Source organism: Falco peregrinus, chromosome 1 (assembly GCF_023634155.1).
Source record: "Falco peregrinus isolate bFalPer1 chromosome 1, bFalPer1.pri, whole genome shotgun sequence".
NCBI lineage: Eukaryota > Metazoa > Chordata > Aves > Falconiformes > Falconidae > Falco > Falco peregrinus.
In genome coordinates, this window is record NC_073721.1 from 27,747,625 (window position 1) to 27,764,065 (window position 16,441).

Here is a 16,441-nt window from a genome sequence, read left to right on the forward strand (position 1 = left end):
CTGTGCAACTGTCAGGAGAAGATTGAAGATTCCTTTTCTATACTCTGCCAAAAGTAGATACAAAACTACAACTCAAGACAAGTGATGCAGATGGAACACTGTAAACTGCAGGGGTTCATTGCTGCCTTGAGTGAAGAAAGATTAAAGGCTCATAAACATCATATGCTATAGCTACACGTGCACACATCATACACAGCTTGCAAAATTCACTCATCTAAAACAAAAACAAGCAGAATCTATAGCTGTGCACTGAGTTCATCCTGTTGAAGGCATACTGATCCAAAGGCAACAGTTGCAGTATGAGTTATCTGGAAGTTATTATTTGTGGTACTCATAAAACTGAAGTCTGTTTAGGCCACGTGCTAGGCACCTTCTGTGAGCTAGCACCATATACTGCTCTTACTATCTGACCTGGCAGACGAAGGGTATTGTATTCTTAGATTCAAAGTAAACTTCATCCATTATGTGTTTGCCAGACAACTCATATTTATGTGATTGAAGTTCTTTGTCAAGTGTACATACAACAAAATGAATAAAACAGATGAACAGATTCTCTGGGAAAAAATCGCTAATGATTTATATACTTAGGGCCTGTTTACATACAGTGAGCATAGCTGGACAGGGTTCAAGTAAACTGCCTTTCATACTGCTAAAAAATAAACTTTCTGTGTGTTTTCATTTCATTTAGAAAAGGGAAAAGCCTCTTCTACATTGTTTAGTAACAAACTTGGAATTTTAAAATGCAAATTCATCTGAGAGGTCAGAAATATTTTGGTTTGGTGTCTTAAATAAGAAATTACCATTCAAAATTTACTACATTTTTAGCAGCATTAGAAAACTGTTCACATTTTTTTCAGTTCTTTCACACCTTCCTGCTTCTCCCTTAAAAAAGAATATTTTCATCACAAATACCCCTTTTGCCAGCTGATTTCAGTGGTTTATGGGCAGAGTTGAAAATATTGCTTGTATTAAAACTACGAAGATGAGGTAGGGTGATAGCCAAGTCTTACATTTCTACAAGCGGAAAAAATGGCATATGAGGTAAGACTATGGTCACTTAAAATCAGTACCTGCTGAATCATACCAAGTGTTCTGTGCTCCAGATTATATAGCAAGGGATCGGGGCTGCTTCAGCCATCCAAATGAGCACTTGCAACATCTTTTGTGAGTTTGGGAAGGGTGGCTTCCCCCTTCCATCAAGCAGGTATTCAGGCTTCAATCTGAGAAAAAAAAATCTTTTTTCCAGTTCTTAGGGTGCCTGTGTGGCAATGAATGGTTGGGTGTCTTTTCTCCCCTGGAATTACCCACAGGACGGATTTTTGCCAAACTGGAGTCTGTATTCCATTGGTAACAGCAAACTAACATTGGAAGTTCCATTTAATTTCTTTCAGTAGATGCTGGGTCCTCCATTATGATTGCCCAAAACCCCACATCACAGGTGGTAATTATTCTTAGATAAATACAGGCTCCCAGATAAGTATGAATAAAATACACAAATCCAGCTTTCTGTAGCTATTAGATACAATGAGCCAGAAATTCAGAAGCTTTTTCTGTTGTTAGGGTCCTTTGTCCATGACCCTTTTTATCAAATAAGAATTGGGTACAGTTACATATGCTTATATGACTTCCTATCCTGATCATCTATCTGTGTATTATGATCAAAGAAAACAGGATTCTGTCACCTCGCTTTAATACTGAAGCCCAGAATGCTTATTTCATATAAATGCAACTTCACTGTCAGTCACCCTCTATCTTTGATTTACTTCTCTATCTATAAATTCTTCTCTGTGGTTTTTTCACTTAGTAATGAATTCTGACTTTTCTCTTTCATGGAATAAATAGTTTTGATCTTAAGTTGAGCTTTCCTGATCCGAGTAAAGTAAAAACTGAAACATATACTATGGCTTTCAAAAATAAATAAATTATGTCTCTGTGCTGTATTCGTATGTTGGGGAATCAGATAACAAACTTGCAAGCAATTAAGACAAAATAGCTAGTCCTAACACACACAGCAAGAATAATGATTGAAGATATTTTTTGGAGGATAGGAAAAAAAATCATCTTCCATTTTCAAAAAAGTATTTTATATTGAACAGAAACATTTAGATTCATGTGCTCCACCAATGCAAAGTGGCACTGACTTCAGTCAGCTACGGTGACTGCGGTGAAACTACTCTAATTTGTAGCTAAGGATCTAGCCAAAAACATCTATATGTAGAGAATGCTACTTCAGTCTTAGGGGGCTGATAAACCCAATGAAATAACTGTGCTTTTTGAAACATGAATATTCTTAACACTTAATACACAACTTAAACATTTGATACTAATAGAAGCTATTTCTCTCTTAATTTGATTTTTCTGTTGAAATTCTAGTCAGTGAGTTAGTCAATGACAAGCAATAAACTGCAAGGAGAGGGGGGGAAATTCCTTTATTTGCATCGCTGGCCTCATTCTGTCAACATATCACCCAGATTGCTGGATGCACACAGAGATGCATTCTGGCAGCGCGAGGAAGGGACCTGCGCTTCCTTCTGTCTATTTCAACTTATTAGTAATAGGATGATGCTTCTGGCACATCTAAAATAAATTAATATTGGATTAATTCAATGTCAATTGATTTAAAATGGTGTCAGGAAAACAAACTGCGGATTCATTCATTACAAACTTGAGACCAATATGTTTTAAAAAAAAGAGTACCGCAGTAATTATGTTTACATATATAATTGCCTAAAGCTGAGCCAAATGACAGAATACATTCTAACACTTTCCAACATGCCTTCAGTGCTGATTAAGCCACCAGTTCATAAAATAAATATATAGTATTTTCAACACTAACAGTAGCACAAATATTTTGAATAGTTTTGTTTTATTTAACAAAGCAATTTATCTGAACTACTGAAAGATTATATTTTTATTGCTGCTAATTCAAAGTTGTGTTCATTGACTATTTCTTTGTTGTTCACTGATGATCATTTAGATCTTTTTGAATATCAAGAAACGACAGTGCAGCTGTATTTTTTTAAGTGGTAATAGGCTGGGCAAGAACAACTGCCAAACTACGTAATTGACTTGCAGGTAGTACTAGTTTAAAACTTTTATAAGACCATATCTAACCAATTTACACATAGTATAATACATCGCCAAAAGTAAGAGCAATAGTAAAGTCTGAATAAACATTTTCACTTTTATGGTAGCTTATTGATAGGAAAATCAAAGTAAGCAAAAGGAATAGGCGACTGATTCTGTAGCCTTTGACCAGAAAAAAACTACCTGTAACAGACATAACACTTGAACTAAGGTGGCAGATCTGGACCATTGATTTGAATGTGCTGTATTCTGATATTTTATTCACATTACCTGTGTGTTCGGTAGGACCTCAGATACAGTTACATCCTACTCAAGGTAAGTAAACCTGTCAGAATTTCACTGGGTGTGAGGATGAATTCAGATTTACTCATCTTGTAGTCATGACAGGCAGATGAAATACAGATAGAGTAATAAAGATACCCCTAGCAGGAGTCCCAGCCTGTTTAGTAGTTTGCTTTTTGTGCATTTTACAAGTGAAGAGCATAAAAATATTTTTTGTCTGAGGTATTTAATATATTATGTTTTAAAATAAGCAAGCATAATAGCCTCTTAAAGATTCTCAAAAACACTGAAAAGTAAGCTGAAAAAGTCAGATTAGTAATTTTTCATAAGCAATGCCCAAGGCAAAGAAAGATGACTTTAATATTACATTTCCACAGTCTTTCTTCCTTAGTCTGTTATTTTAAATCATAACTACTAACAGTGAAATGATTACATCTAAAAGTATTGTTGCACAAATCTTTCTGGTTATAGGTAGAAAGTGCATTTTTAAATTTGTGACACATTTGAGTTCTGGAGGGGAAACATTACACACACACAGTACTCCAGAGGAAAAGACTGTGTATACTCTCAGTTTATTCCATTTCAGAAAGCCCTCAGGCCCCAAAATCTCTCTTTACTAACCATCAAGATTGAAATGGAATACAGGACGTCAGAAGCTAAAAAATGCACTTGGGATGCAATCCTCTTGGGACTGTAACAATTAATGTGAAAATTCTTAAACCTTGGGCTACCAGGCAGCTGAGACAGATAGCAACACACCGTGAAGCCACGCTCCCTTCTGCTAATCTCTCCTCGCAACAATAACACACGACTACATAGTGAACCAGCTGCAGGCGACATCACGTATTCAAGTTGCCCCGTGTTCTGCATGTATTTCTTTAATCTGCCTGCCATTTCAGAAAGCTGTGCATCGTGATTATCATCAGGGAATTCAAACAGCGCTCAATCTCATTTTCATCGCAATGAAGTGAACAGTGACCCCAGGTCCATGAATTGCAGTCTCTGGTCAGTAACAGCACGTGGACTGCCCAGTCTGCCAGCCCGCAGGAATGGTACCTCATCACAATTCAAAAGGCCTAGGGGAATAACACTTTCCTCAGACCTCCTGCCTGAGCCCATCATGATAAATCTGTAGGGATTCTGTCTTAGCTAACCTCTAATTTTTATCATGTATTTCGGTCATGTAAATGGAAAACAATTGCACATCCTCTTTAGTTGCAACTGGATATAGATTTGCTAATGGTAACTCAGGCCCTCTTGCTCTTGAACTCTCACAGTCAGACTGTCCTTCACGCATAAGTATAGGAACCAAACCAGACCCCTGTGAGATACAATGCTAGACAAAAACAGGCAAGAAAATAACTAGGTTCAAAGGTATGCTGGCACCATCTGCCATCCCAGGTGGCTTAGAAAAATAATCCAGTCCCAAAGAAATGCAAGACAGGTTTCTTTATACACTTCAGTTTGACTTTACCTTCCACATTTTCAAGCCTTCAGCGTGTTCCAGTGTCATATATCCATGCTTTTCTTTCTCTACAACCAGAAAACATAGGCATTTTCTTTAATTAAAAAATAATAAGCCAAGATACTTACACTAATATATTCCCAAACTTCCAAAAGCTGAAACCTTTTGGGGAAAAAAAGCAATTGCCTTGACACTTGAACTTCAAACATGGGAGCTGGCAAAGTTGAAGAGATATTCATCACGCACCCACTTTCTAGCTAATCAGCTGAAGAAATGTCTGGACCCGCGTTTCAGAGAGGAGATGATACAAAAAAGTGGTAAGGGAAACTGTTATAGATCACAGGGGCCAACCTCTACTCATCAGATCCTCATTTAATTTTATGCTAAATGGCACAATTCAGAGTCAAATTCTTCTGCTAATCTAATCTGAATTTGGCTCATGGTAAGAATTTGTAACACTTAGATCAAACTCTATGAACACCCACTTTTAATCTAGGGGATATGTTCTTTCCTTGATAATAATCAATGACATATTCTTTGCATTCTTTTTTCCTTACAAGACCTATTCATTAAGAAGATTTGTGCAGTAAGTTTTAAACGGAAACTCCACATTTCCAATCTCTGCCCTACAGTGTTCTTTAGATTACTTTACATTTTCTTGTAGATTCTGATATTACTCAGTCATGAAGCTTTCCTATATGTTTATGCAAGAAAGGAGATAGATTAGAGCTAAATTCATGCTGTCATGCATCCTGCCTATGTCAATATAGTCAAGCATCCTGCCTAGGAGAATGAAATATAAATATATAATCTAATAAATGTCTGATTTGATAGACAACATAGTTGTGTTTTCATGATGAATAATACCTAGAAGATAGCAAGTCTGTTACAGATGGGAATGACACTGAGTTTGCATTTATAAGCCCAGTAACAAATGAAAGATCAATTTATTTCTTAAAGTGTTGGGAAGCAACAATTTCACAATAGTCTTTTAGTTTATCCTCAACCAAATACCTGTACTCTGGCACTTTATAAAAAATTACAATGTGAAATTTCCTTTCTACTCTTCAGGAGCCAGCAGCGTATGCTGGTAGATCCTAATCTCTCCTCCATCCAATTCACATCTATGTCAGTTTATCCTTACCTCAATCACTGTGACCAAATAACTGGAGAGAAACTAAATTGTTTCAAAGCTTTTTGTAAAGAGGAAGGAACAGTTTTCTCTTCAAAGCTTCAGGCTTGCTGGCCAGCTGTTAATTTACTGTGACTTCCTTCAGCAGCAGTTATATTGCAATTGCATACATGTTTAACCAAGGAAAATTTTGCAGAAAGGAAAGGCAAGTGCTGTTGGGAAAATTTCTTCACTATATGATGCTACAGGATTAAAAAAAAAAAAAAAAAAAAAAAAGCACCACTCTCCCTTTGCAGACAATGCCTTTATTGATGTGGACCACTGTTAGCATCCTTTATGCACATAATTCTGCACCGATCAATACACAGTCACAAGGACTGCATTATTCCCTAAGCAGCTCCCTGAACTGTGCAGACAGAACACAACTGTACCTCTGCTACGGGCAAAACCTCCCCAGGGACAGGTAGCCTGTTCTCTGTAGTGGTGTATCAGTGGTGGTTTATTAGTCTGATCTACTGATAAACATTGACAAAGAAAAATGTAATAGAAAATAGATTGTATCCCAGATTTCTTAAATGCAATGGATCCATGCCTTGCAATAATGGGGGGTGGGGGAGAATCAAACTACTGGGAATGTCTGAGAAGGAAGAGAGAAAAAGACATGCATTTATTTACTCCAAAAATATTATATTCAACACAGCTTCTGTACAGAGATATTTCAAACTGCACAGTAGAGGTCAACACTAAAAGCATTCCTGTCATACATGGGGCATATAAAACAGTGCCCGTATTTCATGTGGGAAAAGTCGAAATTTATTCTGGTAAGATGCAAATTTACTTAGATGCTGGAGGAGAAATCAACAAATGCTAAATAGCTCCTTATTTTAAAAGCAAAAATAAATCATTAGTTAAACAGTAAAGAAAAAAAATGATCTATCATATAAGTAGAACATTAGATAGATAAAATTAAGTGGGGCACTGTTTCTCATGTAGATATATTATCAGAGTGTGTTTAATTTCATCCATTACATTGTTATTTTTAGATATATCAGATGGGGTTTTTCCTGTCAAGATTAACCCACATTGTTTGAATACTCACTGTAGTGTAAATAGAATACTGATGATTTTAGAAATATTCTGTATTCTAAGAATTATCTCTCCAATAAACTTATTTTATATAATATGCTTCTAATGATAGAAAATGACAGTATGAACATTAACAACCAATCACGTTGAATCAGATGCTGAGCCAAAAAGAACATTTTTCAGACAAACTAAAGCCATGGTAGCTGTTCTTAGATATTAAAGATACATCTTAGCTGTATAAGTTTCACCCAGTTAATTAGAATGACTAGCAGCCTGAACTGGCAACTGCAATTACTATTTCTCTTGCCACAGCAATAGGGTTTTTTTCCAGGTAGTTGCTTGTGTTTCTTGTGGGAAAGCAAAACAGAAAAAATAGCACTTCAGAGTTAGTTTTCCTTGAAGAAGTCCTACCTGTTTCCTTTTGACTAAAGATAAATTTTAATCACAAATATCTACTTTGTTCGACTATTTTTGTGTATTTCTGTGTATTATCTTTACTTATCAGTGTCAAACAGGCATGCAGGATTTTCTGGGTAGTCAAAAAGACTCTAGCAATAAATACGGATATTTTTTTTTAGTGCATGCAAGAGTGCAGTATGAATTTCTAAATAAGTGTTATAAAATTTGTTATTTCTATGTAAGTGTAAGGAGAACTGGTACCAACTGTAGGCTCAGTAGAAATTTCAGATGTATCTATTTAAAATGCAAATGTGTGTATATGTGAATATCAGGATCTATGTCTATAAAAAGCCTTTTAAATGTTCAAACTCCCAACTATTTTTTCAAAATATTCCTGGGGAATCTTTCACTCAGATCACCTTTCATTTTTTAATTTACTGTATTAAATTCTCAATAAATCATCATATTGCCAACTTATCTATCTGAAATTCATTAACATATCAGAAGATGATTTATCAGCCACATCTCATATATTGCTTCTCATACATCAATTTGTCATTCCTCTGTTTTCATTCTCCTTTGTAAGAACTCAGAAAATCTTACCTCATTTCACATTTCTATTAATCCAGGACATATAAAGTTTAACTATTTAAAGTCATCTAAATGCTTGAATTAGCTAAGTTTACATATGTCAAATTTTTAAACTTTTTTTCCTTGATAGATGGAAAATACACTGAACGACTGAAGAATAGAAAAAGTTAAATTTAAGATTCACCAATGCTGGCAAAATCTTGCACTAACAGATTAATAACCATCCACACACAGCTAAAATACATTTAGCTCTGACAGTATTAGCAGCATTGATAAAGCAAAGCTTCTGTTTTCTGTGCAGTCTTGGACAAGTCACTTAAACCTCCCTGAATCCCAGAGCTCTTCTACAGGACATCAGTCAGAAGACTGGAGCAGCGCACTAAGTAAAACTCTTTCCAGCATACCTAAGGCGCTATGGAACAGCTACAGGTTTCCCCTACTCAGAAGAAGCAGTATTCCTATTTCATGGAAGCGTAGTGAAGATGAATCATGCAAGATTATAAGGTAATCAGACACACACAAAACCTAAAGGAGGCAGATGAGTAACCACACATGTCTGAACTAATAAGATCAAAGCGATACTAAAAATGCTTTTGGTAGCTGGCCGTCTGCCTCCATCTGCCAGGTTTTCATCTGCACCTACATTCAGGCAAAATACAGATCTATTCTGAGTTTCCCCTGATGGCAAGGGTGACAGAAAAGCTACTGCGCACGTACATGGGATTCAATCTTCAGACATCAGGAACAGAGGTATATTTTACAAAATTCAGTTACAGTATGCAGGCTATCATTAGATAGAGGAGAATCTCATCTGGATTAGCAGCAACTGGAAAGTCACTAAGAATTTATGTCAGTTAAACATACTATTGTCTGGATTCTGAAAAACACAAAAAAGCCAGCTCCTGTGCACAATCGTTCTAGCAGATCCAAAATAGTCCCATTTCAAAACTTTGTGATATAAACAGAGGACTGATTCCATAAATACCTGATGAAACCCATCACCAAGGATAATAAAAGCTATATGATGCTGTAATCACACTTTTGCAGGAGTGACTATAGTAGAATTTATGGAATGGAGACACCAAGTACAAACAGAAGAGGCTGTACACGATCTTCCTTAACATTTTGCAGGACTGCAACTATAAAAGGCAGTGAGTAATTGCAAGCAATGATCAGTGAGACTCCTCTCACCTAACTTTAGATGCTTGCTCACACCGTAGCTACCTGGATGTAAGTTTATTGTCTAGATTTGTTCAGTAAGAACAAATGCAGCAGGGGAAGAAATATTCACTTCCAGAGCACAGTCCATCTCAATACAAATCATGCCCTGAAAGTATCTATTTCCATTCATTAAAATCTTCAAGAGTTAACATTTGCAAATGTTTATTCTGGAAGTTTCAACAGATGAATCTTGCCCAAATTGATGTCAATGAGAAGAGCAAATGAAAAGTATTTATCTGTAAACCTGGATGACAACAACCATATTTATCCCCACTTTGACAAAAAAAACCCCCAAAAAAACCAGCCATTGTGGTCTTAAATAATTGTGAGAGTTCAAGTAGAGATATATTCTTTAATTCATATACCTCCTATTGTTCATATGCTATTGTGCTCTATCTAGGTCCTTGGTTTTGAACCTGTAATCTGATTTATTCAGTAGCGCTCTGCTAAGTACTCAAAGGAAAAATTTTCTAATTGCTGTTAATGAACTCTTAAAAGGCAGCTACAATCAGCTCTTGACTTGTCTCCATGACCTCCTGAAAGAGCAAATGCCAATGAATGATTATACTCAAAGAAAAAAAGTCCCTTTGTCCTTTAATTTCACATTATCTCCTTACTTCATAGTTTGAGATAGAGCTAAAAAGAAGACAGTAGTCATTTCTTACTAACCTCACCTCAATCAAATCCCTATTATTCACCTTATTTAGACTGAATTACCCTGTTCTTTTCAATCTCTCTCTGTTCCTATAGGAGTACTACTATACCTTTAATCACTTTCTTAACACCTGTCTGGACTCTTTCAGTCTCAGCTTTATCTTTCTTAGGCAGCTGTCAGAGAAGGCACTGGGATCACAAACATGTACAGAAATACAAGTAACGGTTTCTTACTTAGGGTTTCTCAGATTACCAGTTGAACTTAAAAAAAAAAGATGTTCCTGTGTCAGTTTATAGACTGTAAATGATCACCTAGATTACACAAAAATATGAGGTAGAATTTGTGAAAGTTTCAAATGACAACAGAAACTTGTGAACTCATGTAAATATAATGTACTCGTTAAAACAAAGCGGCAGTCTGCTGAAACAAATATTTCAGAACTCCAGGGGAGCACTGTGGGAAAATAGTGCAAATTGTGTGATATGGGCCTAACAGGCACAGAACTGAGAACAAGCATAGAGAACAGAATGAGTTAAGATAAAAGAACAAGTCATACGAAATAAAAAAAAACTAATAGAAAATTAGTTGGTCTAGGGAATCTGTCTAGGTGGAAGGAGGAAGAGTGGCAGGAGAAAGATACTTTAAGAGATCCGCGGTATTCTACTCTGGCAAAAATGTCAGAGAAAATTAATTCCCATAAAAGCCTGTATAAAATTGTTCTGAATCCCATGAAGTTTATCTTAAGAGATAGACATCTTTTCTGCCCTCTCCCCTCCCTGCCAAAGAAATGCACAATGATTAAATGAGTTTTACTCCTTTATATCAAGATGGATACCAAGGAGAAAACATTAAACAACAACTTTTCTTGAACAAAAATTTAACTATCTTTGTAAAGTTTTATTGTTGGTCAGAAAAAAAGTACAGAGGTGGCATAACACAGCTGAATGATCTTGGAAGTAAAACCATGACTCAAACTCTCGAAAGATCTCTCTCCAATGCATTTTTCATATAACATTGATAGAGTATTTGGGTGAAAATGATGTAACTGTTGATACCAACCCAGTTACATGAGGGGTGAGTGAGAGTCACATTTTCTTAAAAAATTTGCAGCCATTTCAAGTCAAAGAAAAGAGACTAAGCATTCCATCAGAAAGCTTCTTAAAGATTCATGACAGCAAGGAGTGGAAAAAAAACCTAAAGGTTTGCAAAGAACTGAAAAAAAACTTCAGGACCAAAGATGAGCCAAGTTCACTGAAACAATCATTCTCTTTGAATCAAAGGTTTTAAAATGTTTTTTAGACGAATTTTGCAGCACCATGATGACATCAAGTGGTTACTCAAGCCAATTACTTCACAGTTGCTGGAAACAGTCATTATGACATCTCCTTAATAAGCTATTCCTACTGTGTAAACATAATTGTATTACCAACAATTGCCTCTATTTTAAATTCAATTTTTGCACATCTTAATTACAAGTCCTCCGTGCTTTCCTCGAGCCTCTCTCCAGAAATAATAAACCTAGAAACCTTCCAACTCTGAAATAAATCTCTTTTTCATCTAATACCTTTCAAATCAGGAAATCAGAAATACAGATTTCTTTGTATTTAAGAAATTTATTAAACATTTTAATAATTGGAATAATTAGGTTTAGCTAGTCATGCTTCAATTAGAGGGAAAGAAATTCATCTAATACCTTGAATAATCTTCCTGGTATGTAAGTCAGGTTATTAATAACTAAAATAAATTTCACAGCTTAATACAGTGAGAGCAATCATTCACTGGAACAACCTCCCCAGTGACATGGTAGAGTCCCCATCAATGGAGGTTTTCAAAATGCAGTTGGACAGGGTGCTAGATAATCTCATCTAGGCTCCCTTTCCCAGGAAACACTGGACCAGATGATCTTTTGAGGTCCCTTCCAACCTGGACTATTCTGTGATTCTATATTCTAGGCAAAGAACAGCTGTAGCTTCTGATACGCTTGTATTAAGGCTGTAAAAACTAGAACTATTTAATGGAGAAACACTTCAAGCACCTTTTGACTTTATTACTAATACGATTCACTGCAGTTTGTATTTCTCAAAATTTTATTCCCAGAAACGTCCATCTTTAAACCTGGCAGTAAGTATTATAGTCCAAAACTGAAATGACAGACAACCGAATATCTAACAGTATTTATAAGACATCTTTTTCCAACATGAAGAATTCAATCTTAAAAGTTTACATGTTTCCTTCTTAGCTGTAGCACAAATTTAAGAAATTCTTCTCAAAGAAAATAAAATAAATTCATAAATAGCAGAAGTAATGGAATCTTCCTATTATTCGTATCCTTTTATCCCTCTACCAAGCTCTACTCACTGCAAGAACCTTTCCCTTGTTCCAAAGAACCAGGTGCATTCTTCCTGCTTTTCCCTTAGTGGGAAATTATTTTGAATAAATTTCCTGCATCTAAATGCCAGTTTCCACAGATCTTATAGGAATTTAAGTATATTTCAAATTTGCTTGAAAGTAGCTATCATTTCTGACATTATGGGTGCAATGACCAGATGAAGAGAAACAGAGAGACAACGTTACTAAGTAAGCCTTGTTTTCTCAGGGAGGTGGGAGGAATCAAATCACAACCCCCACACTAACTCTTGCCCTAAAACAGATAGCAATTTTCAAGGTGTCCATTTCCATTTTTTCTCTTGCTCTCTCAATGTCCTATATAAATATTGAAGGCAAAATCTTTTTGTTCTTTCCTTTTCGCCCAGTCTAAATGTACTTGAAAAGGTTACCTGCTCTGAAGACACCTTGCAAAATACACCTACAGGAGATTTGTCCAAACCTTGTCTTGGCAGCAGTTTCTACTCTGCTTGCACATCAGCTAATACCTTTATTCAAATACTCAAATGACACAAAGCTGTAGAGTTCTGCCAAAATTCCTCTAAGTCGTGTTGTCATGTTTTTATTTAAAAGCTCTAACTGGCTCTTGGAAAGATGTTTTTATCTGCTGTGAAGCCCTCAGTAAGCAGATCTCTGCTAATTCCTAGAAAAGCAGGCCTTAAGAAAGCTACTCATCAAGAACTAGGCTGCCCTTCAGAGTCTGATAATCACCCAAACACCCTCAGGGACTTTTTTAACAAGAAAGTCACCTTGTCTTGTCTGGGGTTTGGGGTTTCAGAGCTGGACTTGATAAGGAATGACAGCTCTTAGTCATGGCAAACTCTGGAACTAATAAACTTCTAGATGACAGACAGAAAACCTGCTGTATTTCATCTGTGATTTTATGGTACTGGGTATAATATGTTTTTTAACGTATTTGTCCTCTAAATAACTACTCTTTTTTTTTTTTTTTTTCTCCAATCATTTATTCATATTGAAAGTAGGTTTAGAACAGTATAAGCAGTAGGGTTGCAGGCATTATCAGGATTAAGTTAACCAGTGTTACAGTACTAGCAACTTTGAAGTCACCAGAGGCAACATAAAAGCTTGATTCTGTTTTCACTGAAAGTCACAGCAAAATACATGAGTTTTAACAGGAATAGATTTGCGGTCCTAACATTTTTAATACTTTATTTTTTAATTTTTAAAATACTTCCTTTTAGTAAAGCACTGCACATTCAAGCATCTGTAAGGTTCAGGCCATTATTGCTTTGAAGACTTCAAACTATTACTAGCAGCTTAGTCTTAAAAGTAACTGGCCAAGTATTTAGCTGAAATAGTTCAGTTGGCTTCTAGTGGTATTTCCTTTTTACGTCCACCTTTGGCAGCTCTACCAAATAATGTTCTTTTCTCACTGTAAGATCAAAATAGTGTTTGTTCATAATGACTTTGCTTTTCTTTGTTCAGATTTTTTTTGGCCTTTCACTTCTAGGACAAACTAAAGAGTGAACTGTAAGCTTTGAAAGTACATTTGATCGTCATGATGCACAGATAAGAAATCATGCTCCTGTTTTAGTCATCGACTGAAAATAATACAGAATTAAGTGTTGAACTGACATCATTAAGTCACTGTCTGTACAACACTGTCAGAGAACAGAAACATGGGACACTCATCTGACATACTTCATGCACATTACTTCCAAAAGTACTCAATAAATAGCAATAAACATCAGAGTGACACACCACAAAACCTAAAAGATAGACAGGGCATTATTTCTTAATAAAGGACAGATATAATCAATTAGAAAACCTGTTATTGTTATGAGATGCATGTTCCAATTTCCATATTTTATTTTTCAAAGTTGCCAGGTTTTTTCTCTAAATTAAGGCTAATGATGTATGGATGTCAGAGAGAGCATGTGTGTGCACAAAACCTACTGAAAGTCATTTCCTATAGGCTTGAGCTATAACAATGGAAACAATTTCACAAGAAAAAAACAACTGTGGCTACTTAACAATCTCTGTTGGGTTTCCTTTTTAACAATAATTTACTATGTTTACCAATACTGACATCATTGGGAAATTTGAACTTTTCCAGATAGAGGCAAAGGAACAAAGGGATTGAAGTGGAGCATTCAGCATAATGCCAGAGAGAAATGCTTTCTTTCCAAATTCCAAAAGAATTTGCTTCCTCATTTTCTTTTGGCATAGAAAACACTGAGAAAGAGAACATGGTCTGAGTACCAACAGGATGCTTGGATATCTTCCTTTTTAAGGATGGGGAAGGACCTTTACTGGCAGACAAGAAGAAATGAATTAAAGAAGTTGAGATAATAGGGAAAAAATAAGTTACTGAAGCAATTATATTGAATGCTAAGTACTTTGTAAGCATCAGAATTACTTTATTTTGATTTGATTTTTTTAATGAAAAAATTCATGGAAGTCCGAATAAAAATCTGTGAATGCATTATTACCTAGCAACTTGAGGCTGGTTTTGGGTTTATTTTTTTAAGGGTCAGATCCTTACCTGATGGAAATTCAGATAGTTCCACTGACCTAGCTGTACCTGACTCAGTTGAAGTTTCATGAGCTACAGCCAGTATTAGCAGGAAACATACATGTTTCAGAACTGCAATGCCTGCCCACGATGATAACAAACGACTTTTTCCTCTCTGATGTAGAGTGCTACTATAACTTGAGCTATAATTGGTCACAAAGGAGGAATAGGGAAAAGGAAAATTTTCTCAATCCATTTTGTGTCCTACTGACATACACAGAACTTGATATTGCAAACCAAAAGCAGGCTGTAAAACAGCTAGATAAAATCATATAGTTGTATTTGACTTATTAATGCAATCCTGCATCGTGATTCCAGCCACCAAGAATGCCTATGCTGTTACTTAGTCAACTGCAGGCAAATTAAAAGCTTTAGAAACAGAATACAGAATTAGATCCTTTCATTGTCAGACCTACATTTTCCCTTCGCTACTGGCATACTGGTAACATCACTTATGGCTACTCATTATGTCCTTACTTAGTTTTAGCTCCAGCTAAGCTTGGCCTTAGAGATCTCATCCCTAAGAATTTTAAATGCTTTTATAGAATCTTCCTTTGGCACCTATCCTTCTTTCCTCTTCCTGTATACCTTCTTTTTGCATTAAGAAGCCATAGCTGACTACCTAGTGTTGACAGCAATCTGGTTTTGAGCAGGAGGTAGGACTAGATGACTCCCAAAAGGTTCTTCCAACCAATATTTCTATGATCCTGTGAATACTTATTTTCACTAAATATTGATTTCTAAACTGATATTAAATGTTACATTAAAAACACTACATAAAAGAATTGGGGTTTAGTGCAATTTACTCATCAGAATACAGTCAATATTAGTTTTGGCAGCCACAGGATACCACTCCCTCTTAATAATCAATGGTTGTTATCTTAGAAAAAAGCTATTTTGACAAAAATTTTGGTGCTTACTCTGAACTGTTGTTATTTAAATGAAAATATTTTCTTTGAAGAACTACTACTGTGCTGGTTGTTAATATCATCAAAAAAAAAAGGTTACAATTGCAAGCCTTCAATGTTGATTATTGGCTGGTATCATCTGATGATATGCATAGATGTTTTAATAAAGACAGGCAAAAAAATTTTTATATTTTCCACATGATGGGAATCGGACACTTCATTTTGCCACAAAGGGTTCAATTCCCTACTCCTTTACATTTCATCACAATAATTTACACCTGTTCAAAGGGTATGCAACTTGTTACCAAACTGGATGGGTTTCATTTAACACCTAATTTCACTCTGCATATGTGCAAATTAATACACGAGGTGCAAACCAGCAGAGAATTAGGATCCAAGGCAGAAAATTATTGTCTGGCTATTAAAATTTCAGAATACACTTATAGAATAAAAGTTCATCTGAGGCAATTCCTAAGAGTACAACTAAGTACACATGAAGATATTTGAAACTCTTAGTTCTGTCACCTGGCAAAAGGACAGAGGTTTGGGTTAGCCCAGGGATGTAAACTAGATAGAAGTTATTCCCAGATAAGTGTCCAGAAATAGCTGTTCCCAGCTGTCTCCAACTCTGTGCCACTGGGACATCCCAGGCAAACTAGGCAGTAAAACCTAAGTACAGTGGAACTTATAAGAT